Below are 18,584 nucleotides of genomic sequence, written 5' to 3'. Positions count from 1 at the left end.
GTAGAAAACTTGACAAGATCTCATTATCTCAAGGATGCAGATGAAAACCAATGTGTGTGTGTGTTTATGTGTGTTTGTATTGTGTACAAGGAAGGGTAAAGTGGGAGGGGGGGAGAAGGACATTTCTAAAGTGAAAAATACCCGGCACAAGGAAAGTTAGGTCCAGAAAGCTGGAAAGCTATTCTTAACTACCACAGAGATGGAAGGTGATTTCAGCCAGATAGAAGGAAAACACATTTAGAAATTGTTTAAAAATTAAATGAGCTGCCTGCTTTGTTAAACTATTGACTTCCCCGTGGCTAAAAGTATTAAAAATAGGAAAGGATACAGTAAAAAGAATGCTTCCAGGAATAGGAAAACAATAGTCACAGAAAATGGTAGAAGAAATGCTATTAAGAAGACAATGCCAGCCAGTGTTAGAGTAGAAGAGATGCTTAATGGGAAGTTGAATTAGATTACTTCTAAGATCCTAGATACCATGAAAACTAAAGCAAACTTCCAGTTTCAGGGGAAAATATCAAGAAAATAGTTTCCCCATATAACTCAACTCCTCTCCCACTTTTGTGTTTTAGAAAAGCATCTTTCAGATACTTAGAGAAGTGTTTCTGATAGATAAAAAAAGGAAGTCAAAGGAACTGTGACAGCTTGCTATTTTGGGGGGTTATTGGAAAGGGAAAACTAGTAGACAATGCCAGCCAGTGTTAGGGTAGAAGGGATGCTTAATGGAAAGTTGAATTAGATTACTTCTAAGATTCTAGATACTATGAAAACTAAAGCAAACCTCCAGTTTCAGGGGAAAATATCAAGAAAATAGTTTTCCCATATAATTCAACTTCCACTTGTGTTTTAGAAAAGCATCTTTCAGATACTTAGAGAAGTGTTTCTGATAAAGATTAAAAAGGGAAGTCAGCTTGCTGACTTTTGTGACAGCTTGCTATTTTGGGGGGGTTAGTGGAAAGAGAAAACTAGTAGAGCCACATCTCCATTTACACTTACCAATCATCCACTCCCTCCCTACATTTATTTTGTTATACTTCAACTGCCATGGGCAGGGAACTCAGGGATGTGGGACATGGGTCCCTTAGGCACTTACTTCTATGTCACATTAGAGCAGCTACCTGTCTTTCCCTGAACTAAAGAGTCTTGCTTATCACTCATTAATTCTGAAAGGGAAGGAAGTCCCAAATAAAACATCAATTTTCAGTCACTTGAAAATCATCTGCAGGACTCCCTTTCTTTGTGTGGATCTCTCCCACAAACACATATGTCTTGTGAAGGGAATTCTTCAGCCTAAGTGGTGAAGAACTGAGGAAGCCAGAAAAAAGCTGACGTATGTCCAATTCTGGGTGAGTCACTATTACTTTGAAAATGAAGGCTTCTGAGGAAAGCAGTGGATAAGGATCCAGGGATTTGAATAAGTACTCCCCTGACCATATCAGAATAAAAATATGGGGGAAAGGGTGAGAATTAAGTAAACAAATATGCTATCAATTAACAAAGGCCAGAGAGGCACTCTTCTTGGCAAGACTTTGATTAGTGATTAGTTTAAGATTCTGTATGTACTTACAAGTAATACAACTGTATTTATCTTGGAATTTTATATAAGGTTTTTCCTTTTATTCAGGTAATACTTTTATCAAAATAGCAGGAGTTTCCCTTGCACTAATTTTTAACCTTTCAAGACCTCCCCTTTTCTTGGTGGGGCATATTCTATGCCCCAATCACTCATCAGAAAGCATATGTAACCTAACATTTTCCAACTTTCTAGCATTTGTCCGTTTTTGGTATTTCCTGCTCAAGCCCTGACAACCAATTTTGTCTTTCCCCCAAAAAAATTTTTAAGAACAGTGCACTGCTTATGAATGGGACTGTTTATATTTAGTAGCCAGGCAAATGTGCATGCTTGATCAGATTCCCAGTGCTGATGATAGCCTTTAAAAGCTAAAACAAGCCAGAGAGTAGGGGTGTGTCTGAATTAGCAGATAAAATGAAACCATTCGGTAGAAAAGGGATTTAAATCTGCTTTGGACTTGCATCTAAAGTACTGAAAATAAGATGTTTTATTTGAAATAAAGGGCTTTGTAGAGAGCGTACCCTTCCCCAGATATATTTCAAAGTATTATAAAGAGATGTATTAGTAGTCACTGCTGTGATTTTCCTGAAAGTATATCCAAATGTGCTGGCATCTTCACAACAGCCTTTCAACTAGCACGGGAAGTTCCCTTAACAATATATTGTATTTTCACTAAGCTGTGAGCAGTTATTCCAGTTATGCAGATGTAAATTTGAAGATTAGCATTATTTATAAATAATTCATATTTTGTTGGCAACAGGGCTATTACACATCCTTAATTCCTTTGCCACATCACCCAGCTGATGCACCTCCACACTAGACAAATACCATCTGAAGATGTGTGAAAGATAAATCTTGATGACTTTTTTCTGAACAACCCCAAGTCCACCTGCCCTTCTATCCAAAATGGTTACTGATTTACTCATTTGTATTGAGAACCATTTAGTAGCTTTCACTGGCTCCTTGTCCTTTTCAATTTCTACCAAAACTTCAATCTACTTCTAGTTGGAAAGCTTATTAGTGAGTTTGCCTAGGCTCAATCAATCCTGCTTTACTTGCGCCCCAGGCGTCCTTTCCAGCTGTCCATTTTATGTTCCCCCCACTACACCCCTTGGGATACTAAAGGAAACAAGTTTAGAATAGTGATGACAGCCCCATACACAGATAAGCTTCTTCATCTTCTGCAGTCAACATTTTTTTTAGCTCCTGTCAGACCACTCCTACAATCACAGCTTTCTTAGGCAATATCAGGATGCACTTTACTATAAATAAAAAGATGGGAGAACATAGATAACATCACATTTTAAACTAAGTCAATACCCACAGGGATCCTTCCCATTTCTACCTGAGTCTGACAAAACTGGTCTACTCCAATCTACAACTGAGGAACTTAAGAGTCAAAGGAATTCAATAATTTTCCCAGGATCACACAAGAAGAGCCAATATTTGAACTTGGGACATCTAGTTCCAAATTATTTTCATTATACAAATTAGAGATTTTCTAAAGGGTAGTTCCCAAGATCCTGAAAATGAGGGCAGGCTGGAGATAGAAAGGATAGGAAATCCGTTACTTTAAAAGGTTGATCGCAATTATTATTTAAGTCAACCCCAATTGTGGACTACAGGCTCAAGAGAGAGCAATACAATTTTCATTACTTTTTAGAAATGGTGAGCTGCAGAGAACTGTTTATCTTGGCTCACCCTGAAGAGAGCCATACACACAACACACTCCAGTGCATGGACCCAGATGGACAAACAGATGGATTACATGAATGCCAGCTATGGCATGTCCCCCACAGAGAAACCCACCAGAATAAAGGAATAGACAATTTGTCAAAATCCCCACAAAGAATAACCAGTGAGAACCTTAAAAAAAATCCCATGAGGTCTACTGTGATACAGAATGTTGGATTACCATATTTGCGTGGTTTGGAAAACAACACTGTTTATCTTGGCTTGGGAAATGCCTCCGCAAAGTCAAAAGTAGTCTTTAAAAATACGTGTCAGCTAAGTAAGATTGATTCTAGCCATATAAGAAAGCCCACCTAGTATGGGGATGCTCTAGCAGAGGAGCAGTAGGTAAAGCTGAGTCAGCATTTCTGACAGAAATCTGATTTCTAAAAATAGTTTGTGTTCAGCTACAGAAGTCTGCCACAGAACTGAACGTGGCACCAAAAATCTCAGTTTATCAGAAAGCCATCGACAAGACATATGAAAAAATTGATTTTCGGTTGATTTTTCAGAATGAGCCAATCCAAACCTGCATACTTGAAAGACAAATGAAAATTACTCAAGTACGGTTAAACTATAGAAACTAAACTATAGAAAAATGTACTTGGCAAGTGGTCAATAAATAAGTAAATTAAAAAGGAAAAGGAAAAGGAAAAATTGAGCTTGAGACTACATCTGCCATTTCTTACATTTATATTTTAACATAGGTTTTTTTTTTTTGTTTGTTTGTTTTTAATTTTAATCCTCTCAAAAGTTGCAGCTTTAGTGTCAATGGTCTCAGCAGGCAGTTACACTCCAGATTATCATTAACTGAATAGAAACCCAAGTCTTATCGAGCAGCAAATTCTGGAAAACAACTTGACAACAGGCTAAAGCCTCAAATGTATAGGCAATTTCAAGATTTCAGAGAGTAGACTATTTATCTATGTCTTGTACAATTTGATCTCCCAGAAGGAATTTGAGAACACTGTATTGAGACTGTGCTAATGTAGAACATCAGAAGCTTTTAAAGAAGGATAGTTTTACACACTTGTATTTAGCTCTCTACACTCTAGTGTTTGCTTCTAGAAGAGCTATTTTAAAGTTTTCATCAACATCCCACTAAGTTTAAGAGTTCAAGATTCTATGCTATTAGTGGGAATAAAGATTAAACTCATGAATGATTTAATGAATTAGTAGTCTCCATGTAATTCAGTAAGGAGTCTCTCTAACTTATACCTATAAAGCAAATTTCAAAGAAATTACTTTAAAATTACATTTGAAATATTTTAGTGGCTCCCATTTTGCTTCAAGATGGCAGAGAGAAACACAAATTGAGCTTCAGGTATCTCAGAAATCTTTAAATATTTAGAAAAAATATTTTACCTCAGCTGATTTTTAAAAAATGGTTCATAAAAGAGAATTGGTCTGATGAATGAGATACAGTCTCTATAATTAGGTAATATGTAAATTATTGAGTAGTAAGACTTTGAGGAAGCATCCTTTAGAACGGAATGCAAAATATAAAAACATTTCAAGGATTAAGAATTGGACGGGATCCTCAATTTTCTTTGATCATATATTCTCTTCTTCAAAAAATTCTCTACACTCTTTCATCTCCTTCTGCTCGAAACACAATCTCATACACTGTGATCATTTTAATGAATCTAGAAAGTCATATTAGAAACTTTTGCAGAATACAAATAGTTAATAAAACTAGACTGTAGAAATGAACTGGCAGGAGAAAAAGGGAAAATCATTCATTTCTCCTTGAGTGTCCAAGATATATTGATTAAAAATTTTAATATCAAGATGATATGCTCTCATACTGGTATCCATCCTGAAGGAGATAGATGGTTAGGGTCCTAAAAATAGAAGAAACACAAAGGTAGAAATCTAGAATAAGCAAAGTATTCCTCAAAGCAGGAAAATATATGTTATTGAATTGGGAGGGTACTGTAAGGACTTAGAAAGTGGAATGGAATAAATTCTGAAAATCTATTTTATTCAACTGAAGTGAACAAACATTTCACTTGGTACCTACTATGGGAAGCAAAAAAGTCCCTGAAGAATTGAAAATAAATGATCACAACAGAGCAAAAGAGAGACACATTATGGCATATGCATAGGCTGCAAATTATAATAAATTAAGAATTTCCAAGAACAGGGAAATGAATGGTAGACATAGATGATCGGCTGATTATTTTGGAGAAGGAGAGGGATGACAGGTGAACAGGCTAAGGAATTTGGTGAGTTTGTCTTTAGGAAGTCCGGAAGAAGCAAGGAAGGCTTCCATATGTTAGAGTAACCTCAATAGCGAACTAAGGTAATACAGAATGAGTTGGCATGGATAGGATGCATTCAGCATCTTGGAAGGAATATCCAAATAATGAGATCGAATATCCATTTGAGTAGCTGAGTAAGCACCAAGTATTGGTGCAAGTACTATGCACCAACACAAAAGGAAAACCTCTGCCTCATTCTATGGTTTTGTGACTCTGAGACCATCTGGTTGATAATTTTTTGACTCAGTGCAGGGGAATAACTATGAGTTAATAGAGAAGAGTCTGGTTGGTATATTTTGATCAGAGGAATTAAGTAAAATGCCTTGTAGTAGTAGTTAATAATTGCATATTGATTGATTGGCTTTTAATTAACACCTGCCAGGGACATTTTTAGGAAAGAGTAAGTAATCTGAACACAAATAAGTAAACATCCTGTTTCAGTAATTATTTAGTTACTATTAATGGGATTTAGTAATTATGAACCAGAAGTGGGAGTGTAAGAGTTAATGTGAATCTTTAACATTCTCTGCCTCCAAAAATATCTTCATCTAGATTTAACAGTAACAGTTATCATGCACTTAAAGTGCTGGTATTTTGTGAAGAAAAGCATTGATTTTTCCCCATAAAGACTTCTACTAAAAATGTCAATAGACATTTTCTAATGTAATTCCCAAAGAGATGAAATGTTCAAAGAGTGGGAGAGTGCACTGAGGGAGGAGAGTAAAGTCAGGATAAACAGGTACAGAACCCAAAAGACTTGCAGAATGGATAATCTCTTATTATATATCATTTTTGCAATCAACAATATGGAGAACTAGAGAATTCTTTAACAAGATATAGAGAAAAGATGTCTGAAATGTTTCATTGGTAAGGAGATAGTCACTTAAGATATATTGTTAACTGAAGAAGAGCAATATATCACAGACACAAGTTGTATTATGCCGCAAGCATGATTTTACAAGAAAACTGTCTCTGGATGTGTAGATTAGATATATGCCCATAAGGAAGGAGTGTATTTGTCCATAATTTTCTATATTACATCCTTGTATCTTTTATTATGAGCTATTTTTCAACTAGAATATGAACTTAATCTCATAAAGCTAATATTTATTCCTTCATCTTTACAGAGCTGGCACTCATACTACCTTGCATTTCAGGAAATGAGAACCTCCAAAGAGTCCATCATGCTTAGCTTCTTTCACATACAAAGAAATATGGCTCTTCAATATTATGGAATATTGCTCAAGAATGTATTCAAAAAGTTTGCAATCATTGAACAATTGGAGGAAAAAGGGAATTTCTTGGTGTTTTTTTCCTTCTCTCCATTAGTGCAGCCTTATGAGATGAAGAGAGAGAAACAGAGACAGAGACAGTGACAGAGACAAATTGATATATGAATAGATAGATAGATAGATAGATAGATAGATAGATATAGATGGTGGATGGATAGATTGAGATGTTTTAGGTTATTATAGATAATCTTATCTATTTATAATTATATATTTGAATTTATTCATTCCCATTTTGTTAGAAAACAAAGAAAATAAGCCTTTTCCCTAATTGTCTTTTCAGCTACTTATTTAAAATATAAGCTTGGTAGATGTTAGCAGAGCTTAGTTTTCTGCATGGATCCTTACTTTCACTTTGCTCTTCTGAATTCAATATTAGGAAATATTTCATAATGGAATCAAATGATCTATTGGTCTGGCTAGTATGTTTCTGGCAGAAATAGAAGAAAGGAATATTAATGGAGAATTTAGGCAACATAAGGCAAAGAATGTTGGACCTGGCATTAGTTTGACTCTATTAGAAAATACTTGCTAGTTGTATGACTATTAAAAGTACTTCTTGCAACCTCATTTCTTTATCTGTACAATGGGGATAATACCAACAGTGCTTACTTCACAGAAATGTCAATCAAATGAGAATCAAAGGAGAAAATGTACATATTGTAAAGCTTAAAGCATGGCAAAAAATCAATTGTTATAATTTAGCATGATCTGTCAGCCAATGAGCATTTATTGAGCACCTACAATGTATTAGTAAAGCATTAGTATTAGTAAAAATGGTGTAGTATTTTAGTAACTACTTTAAGAGACCAGGGCCTAAGGAAATTTTAGGAAGGTGGGGATTGGTCTTGCTTTGATTTCTATACTGCTAGATAAAGAATAAGGTGGACAGGACAGGAAAGTTACACAAGAGCTTTGAGTGCAAACCAATGGATAAAAAAAAAAACAGTACAGGGATTAATGGAAGATATTTAATGGGATATCAAAAAAACCTTTCATTCTTTTTGGCTCTTTCCCACAGGTGGACCCTAATTAGATCATCAGAGTAGCTTCTACTGACTTTGCCTGGGGAAGGAAGCAGCAGCAGCAGCTAAGAGATAGTTAGAAATGGATAAAGGTCATGGGAAAATGCCGTGTGTGTGTGTGTGTGTGTGTGTGTGTGTGTGTGTGTGTGTGTGTGTGTGTGTGCGCGCATGCGCGTGGGTGCGCGCCATCAGTACTTCAGATTTTCTGGTCTAATCCAAAGCACTCATTACACCTAGCATATATCTCCTCCAATTTCCTTATGTGACCCTGATCTTTTCACTCTATTCCAGCCATCCCTCCTTGCTTTTTTGTCAGTCTTCTTCCATCCCATTTTCATTCCTCTTTTATTTTCTGATATAGATCTTCCTACATCAATATTTTCATATCAAATAGTAATAAATTCCCACTAGTTCTACTCCTTATTGTACCTACACAATCTCTCTGGACCTCAGTTTTCCTACCTGCAAAATGAATGGGATTTTAGTAGATAGTATCTGATTTTTTTCCAATTTTTATATTCTATTGTTTCTTGAAGATTTATATCTTTGTTGTGTTTATGACATATTTCTTTTATAGGAACCAGTTAATATAGATACTGTTACATATAAAAAGTTTGACCTACACTGTCTGGTTTTTTTAAACTTAATATAACAATATAAAGCATTTGAGGAGATTTAGAAAACAGCTATCATTAGCAACATATCTTATTTATATAGAGCTTTAAGGTTTACAAAATGTTTTTACCACAACAATTCTATGAGGTTAGTAATATAAGTATGAAATATAATGAAAAGTTTCAAAAAATCAGATCTATTAAGGGAAAAAAAGAAAGGGTATATTTTAACAGAAAGCAGAACTGATTTAATAATAGCTTTCAAATACAGAAAAGGTTATTATACAGTGGACAGTGACCACAAGTTCCCCATCTCCATGGAGAGATTGAACAAGAAGAAATGAATTTAAGGCACAACATAGGGAATGTAGGTTAGAAATGATATAGGTTTTTCTGACAGTGAGGGTTATAAGACAGGGGAAATAAGAATAAGTTACTAAAGGAAGTTTTAGAATCCCTGGATATGAAGAGCTTTAAAATAAATTGATTCGTATCTGTCTGGAATAGTTTAAGTATAGTCTTGCCTGAAGAGAAAGAATTGTTTTGATGACTTCTCCAGGCCCTTCCATGCCTGTGACTCCATGGACTATACATCCAAATGGCATCCCCCCGAAACAATAGAACAGGGCCCTGAGGAGGGAGATATAAATCCTTATTTCCCTCTGCACCCTGTTCTGCTCTTCAAAGTGAGTTAAGTGTGTGGCGCAGAGATGAAGGGTGCAGTGGGAAAACTGGAATCTGGCCCATACGTTGCAGTGCAATCTACTTTGATTTCTCAGTAGAAATAAAATAAAAAAACCAACAGTAAAGGGCTATTAAGGGAGAAAACATTTGTCACTGTGGACAGAATAAAAGTCCTACAAAATAAAATGGATGCCTGTGGAAAAAAGACTTGTCATTCCAGGGAGAATGCTATGCTCCCTCCTTCTTTGCTCCTCATTTAGTTTTCATCCATTTACTACACTGACTATTTTCCCTAAGCCCTGCTGATTTTTCTTTCTGTGAACCACACATAAAGTGAATTTAGCCTTTGACCAGGTCTAACCAGGAAAGTATTTTCAAAATAAAAGTGTTTTATTTTCAGCTATCTTTATGTTGAAAATGTTTGCCAAAAAAAGTTAAATTATAAGCAATTTTGATCTATAAGTAAGCAACTCCTACAACATTTTTTCTTTGTGTTTTATGCTTTTATATAATTTTTAGGATACTTACACAGACATATATGTTTAAAATGTGTTTTTTTACCAATTATTTATAATATTTATATTCTTATTTTTTATATTCATTGTTGGAAGAACCCTGAGTCAAGAACATTTCTAGTCATCATCTTTCACTATGTATATTATTTTAATCCAAGACTTGGAATGTCTCTAGCTCTGCTTTATTGCTTAAGTCCAATTGGAAAATGGCAAAGCCACAGAAATACACTTTCTTTAAAAGAGAGAACCAAGCACAGAGGCATCCACTCAAAAAATAAGATGCTCTATTGCCTTCTATTGTTTTCCTAATAAACATCCCTCCCCCCTCAAGAAGGGGAGCTTGGTTATATGACTTGTAACTGCAGCTAAAATGGTGTCATGTAACTATATGTGATTATAAACTCTGAGGATAAGAGATGTTTTCCTATATTCGGGCCCTGTTCAGTGTAACTGAACCCCAAGACTACCAGATTGGTGATGAGCAATAAACTTGTGATATTCATGTGTACAATTTATCGTTGTATGTCCTCTAACCCTAGCACAGAATGAGTGCTTAATGAACCTTTCCTGAATAAAGGTATGGATGCACTCCTTCTAACTTTTTATTCTGACTCAGTGATTAACCTTCACACTTCAAAATCTTACTGAATATTACCAACTGAAATTTAATAGAGGGCCCAAACAGATAATACTATTCCAGTTTCAAACAAATGCTATCAAAGATATAAATATATAAATTTATATTGTGTGTATACACATATGATGTGTATATATACATACATACACACATAATTAGTACAAGTAATGACTTCTCTGCAGTGTTTTTATTATTAAGTTATAATTACATATAAAACATAGTAATTGGTTCTAGCCAAATGGAAATTATAATGAAAAAAATCAAATAAAATGACCACTCCATGGATTATTTGCATTAATAAGGACTTTCTCTGTCTATATTTATATATACGTGCATTTAGTTTTTACAGAATGCAGCTAAAAACCTGAGATGTAGTAAAGTAAACATGCTTGGTTTAAAAGTACATTGGTGGGCCCTTGGTTTCTAGAATTTTTACAATGATCCAGAAAGTACAGAGGGATAATAATGGGTGCCAGTCTACCAGATAGCATCTTTTCAACACCAAGGAAACTGACAGCTCCAGTCCAATGAATGATATCTTGACTTGCACCTCTCCCTCATCCCTCACTTTGCCTCAGTTCACAACTGAACATTGTCAACTGAAATTTGCTGCATAAGTCTGAAACAATATAGAATTAATGCCCACTTCACTAATAAAAATGAAAAATTTACACATACCTTAAAAATTGTAGAACATCAGAAAACAGGGCTCTTTCTGTTCTCTGAGAACTTGGTTAAAAGGATGCACTCACAGGAATTTTTCAAATGGAAGTTGCTCACAGAACAATGCAAGACTTGCATGAAGTTCTGACATAACCAGAATGTCTCTAGAAATAAAGAAAAAAGAATATCAGTGAAAGAACAGAGGGTTAAAAACATGTCAAATAACAATCTTCACCAAGCATATTAAACTGAACACTAGCTGTGCAACTACCTAGTCCAGAGATTAACAGGTAAAAATAATTTTGCATTTGATGGTTCTGGGGGGAAAATGCCCAAAGTAACAGTATTTTGTAACACAGAAATTGAGTGGGCTTTATTTTAACAATAATATTAGGACAAAACTTGAAATATTCTTGAAAAGGGAAGCAAAATTACAGCTCAGCCAAATAAATGTATAAGAAAATGAGTAGGCAGATGGATAAACAGATATGGTATAAATACATAAGTAGATAAAGACAAAGAGAGATACATATTTAGATGGACAGATAAACAAATAGAAATAGATAGATAGACAGATAGATAGATAGATGGGTGGATGTATAGATAGACTGAAAGACAGACAAGCAGATCTTTAAAGAATGAAGTTGTTAGTAAAACAGACATCACTATTTTTAGGTCAGGTTTACTTAATTTAGACCTCTCTTTATAAAAAGAGATTATCTTTCATAGTTTGCTTTAAATTGATAAATGTAGCTTGTACTGTCCTATTCAAACACTAGAGAAATAAATCTATCTAGTTTCTACCAGCACTTTTCAAATAAAATTATTGAAAGCAAAAACAAAAAAGACATTGTTATTTCTGTCACGGCCATGTTCTTCCTCCAAACTTAAAAAGAATAGCAACAAACGAATTTAACCAGAGACAACTAATTGAAAATCTAGTTCTGACCCTGTAGCTGTTTACCTATTGTTTGAGTATTTGAAGAATTAAATTTTCAACTTCCTGTTATTCTTCCATCCTCCCTGCTCCTCCTAAAATATCGTCTGCTCGATACCAAACTGTTAGTGTATATCAATATGAAGTAATACCGGACTTTAATGATGCAAAAAAAAAAAGTTTCCCCCAAAACCTTTAATAATACATAATCATGCTTAAAAATAATAACTCATATCGATCTGGAACTTTATAATTTATAAAGTGTTTTATTCCTAAAACAACTCTGGGAGGCAAGTAGTAAAAGTATTATTAGTCCAATTGACAGATGAGAAAAATGAGGCTCTTATTCATAGCCATGCAATAAGAACCATAAAATGGGATAGTTTAAAGTTAGAAACAGCCCCAGGAGTCATCAAGTCCAAATCTTATCTGATCATAAATTCCTTTTGTAACATTCTTGAGCCCCCACTGCCCCAAAATAAAAACATAATCACCTAGTCTTTATTTGAAAACTATCAATAATGAATATTTATTTCCTTCCTCCCTAGGAATTTCATTCCATTGTTGGACAACTCTACTAATTAGAAAATTTTGCTGTTAGAAATCAGAAAATCAGGTGAAATCTAACTCTGTTCTTTCTACCCACTGTTCCCTCTTCTTCCATTTGAGGACAAATAAAACAAATTTAATATCTCATTCCCTCAACTGCTCTTCAAATATGTGAAGATGGCTATCACATCCCCCCAAGTTTTCTCTAATTAAAACATCCTCCGTCTTAATTTCCATATCCTTCAACCTTCACATTTTAGTTTTCTCCTGAATTGACTCAATTTGCCAATATCCTTCTCAAAATGTAGTCGCCAGAACCAAGCCTCTTTCCTTCCTTCTTCCCTTCATCTTCTTCCCCCATGATGAAGAAATTCATGGTCACCATATACTTCTATTTGTGGGAAGGCTTGCCTGTTACTCAGGTCCCAGAAGCCAGCGTACAGAATGGTGTAACTCACCCTTTGCCAGCCAGCCTGGCGAGATGTGAACCATGAGTAGTCCCAGCAACTCATGCTTATCACAGCGTGTCACAAGTGTGAGAAACCCAATCTCTCCAGTGCCCACCAACCAAAAACTGCAACCTGCCCTCATCCAATCCCCAGCACTCAGCGCCACGAGGGAAACCGTGTCTAAGGAGGGCTCCAAACTCATGTTCCATGCGATATTTGAGAAGCCTGCTATCTATGATGGGAACTATGAAATGATAGGAGCAAGAAGGTCACTTGTAGCCTATTCATTCTTTGGCAGCAGGAAACCCAAGTCATGAATAAAATGTCAGTGTCAGGAATGGGAAGGCTGCTGGTATTTCTGAGTTCTGCAGAACTAAAGGGTGGAAATACTACAGGAAGGAAATGAACAAAAAGGAGCCAGTTTGAAGTACCTTTGAAGAATAGACTAACCCATCTCGCTGGGGACAAAGAACAAAGGGTTAGGGATACATGCTAAAGCCTCAAAGTGCTTCTTTAATTGAAGGAGGAAAGAAATAGACAAAAAGGGATAAGGTAGGTAACAAACTAAACCCACAAAACTAGACAGAGAGCTCAGCTCCAGAATATTCTGAGGTTTTGTGGGTTTTTTAATAGACTTTTAACAAAGATTTCAAGTTTGCCTCCAGGCTCTCTTAGCTCTCCCTTCCTCCCACATCCCCACACCCTCAAAGAATTGCCACTGGTGAATTTCAAGCAAGCAAGGATAACCTCACACAAATAACAAGGATTAAGTGGTTAAATAAATCCTCTGATGATAATTGATAAGCTAGAAAATGAACTACTTTTGGCAGAAACAGCCCATGAAATTAAACATCATTCCAGGATTTGGTGTGAAAATCAGAATTCAACTATAATACAGGCTCAGCAAACAATGCAAAATTGGAAATCTCTATGTGTTGCCAATGAAGGTACAATATCCCCCTGGATCCTTGGTCCATTATTTCATAATCCAACCTAACACCATGGATTTTAATGGAATTTGGCAAGCTGGAATCACTGCATTTTAAAAACTCGGACCTAAATTTGAATCATATAACTTGCAACTCAAATCTCCAATGTGACCTTTATGGAGTATTGTCCTGGAAAATATGTCTGTCACTGTAAAGTGAAACTAGACCCCTTCTTTTATTCTGGACAGAGGAATGAAAAGATACATAATTGTTGCCAGCATCGAGAATGATGGAGGAAGTATGAGACACTACAAAATCTAGTGGATTTGAAGTCAAAAGATAAGATTTGAACTCCAGATATTCTTCTGCATGCCATATTTGAATGTTACCCCTCTAACCCTGAGTCCTTCATCTATAACTTGGAGGGAAAAGGGAGATTAGATAGTCTTTCTGTTCATTTCTAGCTCTAAATTTATGGTTCTCTGATTCCATTTTCCAAAAGTCAAGAAATTAATCTATCATTTGTTACTAAATATAGGTTATCACATTAATGAATAGTCTCATATTCTTCAAAAACCAAAATGCTTCTCTCATATTCTGGCTTTAATGAATTCCAAAATTTACTTATTTAAAATATGTTCCTTCCTCATGATTCCCTTCATTAAGAGATCATCAAGTCTAGATGTTTTACGTTAACTACCAAATGTAATATTGCATTGAGTGGAAGGTCATAAAGAATAACAAGGTATGAACTCCCCATACTCTTAAAAATCTCTAGGAATTCTGCCTATGCTAAGAAGCAGAAGAAGCAAAGGGAATGAAGTTACCGTTGTCTTCTTCCTTCCCTTCATTCTTTATATTCCATGTCTAGTCCATTCTTCTTTAAAAATATCCTGTATATCTGTTTCTTCCCTTTCTATTCCCACTGCTACTACCATACGCCAGGCCTGTATCAGTTTACAATGGATCTTTATTCCTGTAGTCCCTTCTTCTTCCAAATCTGTCTAGAATATTACCACAAAATTTATCTAAAATCAACTTTAATTATGCTCCTGTTCTGCTCAAATCACTGTTTCTTTCCAAAGCAAAATCTCTTCAATAATTACTTATAATCTCCTTATCATGGAATTATAGAAGATCTAGAATTACCAGAACAAATTCTCTACAGATATCTTCCTATCCTCCTCCTACATAATCATCAGTCTTAATTTTTTTTGCCTTCATTTCTACTGTTCCTCCCTGTGATATGTTCCGCCTCTGAGGACTTTTTAAGTCCTGTATATTTTTCAAGCCAAACAAATTCATAAATTCTTCTGCAGTATCTATTTTTGACTACTCTAGTCCATACTGATATCCTCCTTCAACCATCCATATCATTTGTGAGTGAACTAAGGTTTGATGTGAGATTTAAAAAAATTCTAGGGTTGTTGATGCTACTAGGCAAAGAAAATATCTGCACCTTCAAGATATGTTTTTGTTGTGTGTGTGTTTTTTTTTTAAATATACCACTGTCCTGCCAATTTTTAAAAGAGTGGAGTGGGTTTAAGAAATTTAGACTGGAACACTGGCATAGTCACAAACTGGAAGAGAAACCTTAGGTATTTCTGTTTCACTGGTCTTTCAGTGAGATGCAAATAATAATATGACCCTGAGAGGGAAATTGTGAAGTGTAATGATTACCCAGGTTTAAGTACTTTAAAAATAAACATATCTTTTACACTTAGATGAGAGGAGAGAGAGAGAGAGAGAGAGAGAGAGAGAGAGAGAGAGAGAGAGAGAAGAAAAGACTATGTGAGGAATAATCTAAGTGTACCTAAGGCATCCCTAAGATAATTAACAAAAAAGGTTCTGAAATTTTCTGCTATTTTAGAAAAAAATTTAATTTTAATAGCATTTAAAAATATTTAATAGATCAATTAATATTTATTAAGTACACACTATGTACCAGGGACTGTGCTAATGTTAAATTGACAAATGGAATAAGAAAATATTGATTTTCTCAAATTCAATATGCCATATTGGTCCAGGCATTTCCCTGTTCCACAGCCCCCTCCCGTTAGTAATCTGAGTTATATAAAACTGGAGTATAGCTTACAATTCTAGGGTTATTAACCTTTTTGGCATTATGTAGCCAGTCTTAAAATCTATAATAATCTTTAAATAATTTAGATTAATTTTTAATTTTTTAGAATAATTTTAAATGAATAAAATAAAATACACATGTTTACAAATAAAAAGTTATACTAAAATATAGTAAACAAAATACTTTTTTTTAAAATTGTAGAACCTAGGTTAAGAACCTACTTTTTACATATGTCTAACTTCTTTATTTCCAAATATTTCATTTTAGGGTTTATTTTCTGAGACTATATTTCAACCAATATAGCATATAAAATCCCATTCTTCAACTTAAATGTTAACTTCTCTTTATCAGTATACACTGGATAATGATGTTACAACTATCCTTTAATAGTTAGATGTTAATGTAACATCCCAAATATATTACACTTCACAAGAATGTTATACAACCTGCTTATTGTACCTTCTTGGGTCAATTGCCCAAAGCAAGTCTGATGATTTCTTTCTAAAAATCAAGTTTTAAAGCAAGATTCCTTCTTGCAATAAAATGGAAATAGGGAAAAAGGTTTTTGAAAGAGAGACTGCATTGTGAACCTTTAGGGGGTCTCCTAGTGGCATCAAATGTACCTCCCTCTGGGGCATCACCTGTAGGACCAGAGATGCCCAGAGCCAAGAAGGGGAGCACAAGAACCATCTCCTCTGGTATCAGATAAAAACTCTGTTACCTCTTTTTTTCCTCTCTTACACACTGGTGACTCACGCCCCACCCCCAATCTTTTAGGCTCCTGTTTCAGGAACTGCAAAAGCGTTTAACTCTATGGCAAATCCTATTGCTCCTTTCCCCCATCATCAGAGCTTGACTTCTTGTCATTGTAAAGGAATCTTGAGGATTTACCAGCAAATGCAGAAGCATCTTCCCTTCATTTTCCTCCAAGACTCTGGCTTTCTTGTAGGCAGCCACATTGGTCCTTCTTGGTAATTACCACCTCCATAACCACAAGTCAGTTCAATTCTCCCTATTCCAAACTAACTTGGCTCAGCCCCATTGTTGCTACTCCTGGTTATAGTTTCAAGTCTCTGTGTAAAAACCTATTTTAAACTTTTATAGTCTGAATGTTGCTCATTCGGGAATGTATCTCCTATTTATAATATTGCTCCTAAAAAAGTGACTGACGTTTCTAAGATTGTTTTGTTTTACATCTTATGTTCACAAAACCACTTCACATTACCCAGGATATGTCTCTATTTGTCATTCATTCATTCAACAAACATTTATTAAGCCCCAGATATGTGCCAGACAATATGCTCAGCACTGGGGATACAAAAAAAAGGCAAAATACAGTCTCTGTATTTGAGGAACTCTCCATCTAACTGGGAAAACAACATGGAAACAACCACGTAGAAATAAGCGGTTTCTATTCATGGTTATCAATCAACAAACACCTGCGGTGTCCAGGCACTATGCTAAACACTGAGGTTACAAAAAGAGGTAATGGATTGTACCTATTCTTAAGGATCTTACAATCTACTGAGGGAGACAACCTGCAAATATATACAAAGCAATCTAGATATAGGAAAAATAGGAAATAAGTAACAGTTCCTTCTAGAATTAAGAAGAGTTCAGAAAGTCTTCCTGTAAAATATGGGTTTTTAATTAGGACTAAAAGAAAGCTAGGGAAGCCAATAAAGAAAATTGAGGAGAAATTGGAATACATTTCAAGTATGGGAATTAGTATAGGAAAATGCCCAGAGGTAGAGATGAAGCGTCTTATTCATGGGGTAACAGGATACAAAAAGACTGGAAAGATAGGAGTGGTATAGGTTATGATGGGCCTTGAATAAATATCAAGCTGGCCCTTTTGTACTTTATCTTAGGCAAAAGGGAGCCAACGGAGTTTATTGTGTAAGGAGAGCCACAGTCTGATCTGTATTTTAGGAAAATCACTTTGGTGGCTGAAGGTGAGGGATGGATAAGAATGATGAGGCTCTAGGCAGGCAAACCCAGCAGCAAGCAAGGCAGTAGTCTAGGAGTGAGGCGATGAGGGTCTGCAGTAGAGCTATAGAAGTGTCAGAGGAGAGAAGGAATTCAAAAGACATTACAAAGTAAAAAGCTGTGGCAAAAGCTCGAATATGGAGCGCATCAGCAGATCTGGATGAGCATTTGAATATGGGGGGGGGGAGAGAGTGAGGTGCAGAGGATGGCTGCTATTTGGTGAATCTGACAGACCAAGAGGATGGTGTTGTCCAGGGAAGGTAGGAGTCGAGAAGGGTTTGGGAGAAAGATAAAGAGTTGTATTTTGGACATATTGAGATAACTACTGAACATCCAGTGTGAGATGCCTGAGAAGCATTTGGAAATATAAGATTAGAGTTGGGGCAAAATAGGTAGATTTGAGAATCATGAGCATACAGATGATAATTAAATATAAATCTATAGAAGCTACTGAGTTCAGCAAGTGAAGTAATTTAGAAGGAGAAGGGAGGAGGACTCAGGAAGGACTTCTCTGGTTAAAGGATCTAGCAAAGGAAATAGAAAAGAAAACAAGAAAGAGGAAAACTAGGAGACTTGGTGTTCTGAAAATCTGAAAATCCTAGAAAGAAGAGAGCATCAATGAGAAGAATAGTCTTAGTACTGCAGAGAGGTCA

At 35.5% G+C, this 18,584-nt stretch overlaps 1 protein-coding gene across 2 annotated transcripts in view; it reads right to left on the bottom strand.

The window, feature by feature from the left end:
* ENOX1 (ecto-NOX disulfide-thiol exchanger 1) overlaps nt 1-18,584 on the bottom strand; it is a 366,224-nt gene that overhangs the window by 328,720 nt on the left and 18,920 nt on the right. For both annotated transcript variants that reach the window (XM_074299169.1, XM_074299168.1), the window contains exon 2: nt 11,011-11,159. The gene's annotated coding sequence lies outside the window, so the exon portion shown is untranslated. The remainder of the gene's footprint in view (nt 1-11,010; nt 11,160-18,584) is intronic.

The sequence above is a fragment of the Sminthopsis crassicaudata genome, chromosome 3 (genome assembly GCF_048593235.1).
Source record: "Sminthopsis crassicaudata isolate SCR6 chromosome 3, ASM4859323v1, whole genome shotgun sequence".
Lineage (NCBI taxonomy): Eukaryota > Metazoa > Chordata > Mammalia > Dasyuromorphia > Dasyuridae > Sminthopsis > Sminthopsis crassicaudata.
Note: the sequence above shows the minus strand (reverse complement) of the source record. Positions and strands in the feature narration are given on the sequence as shown.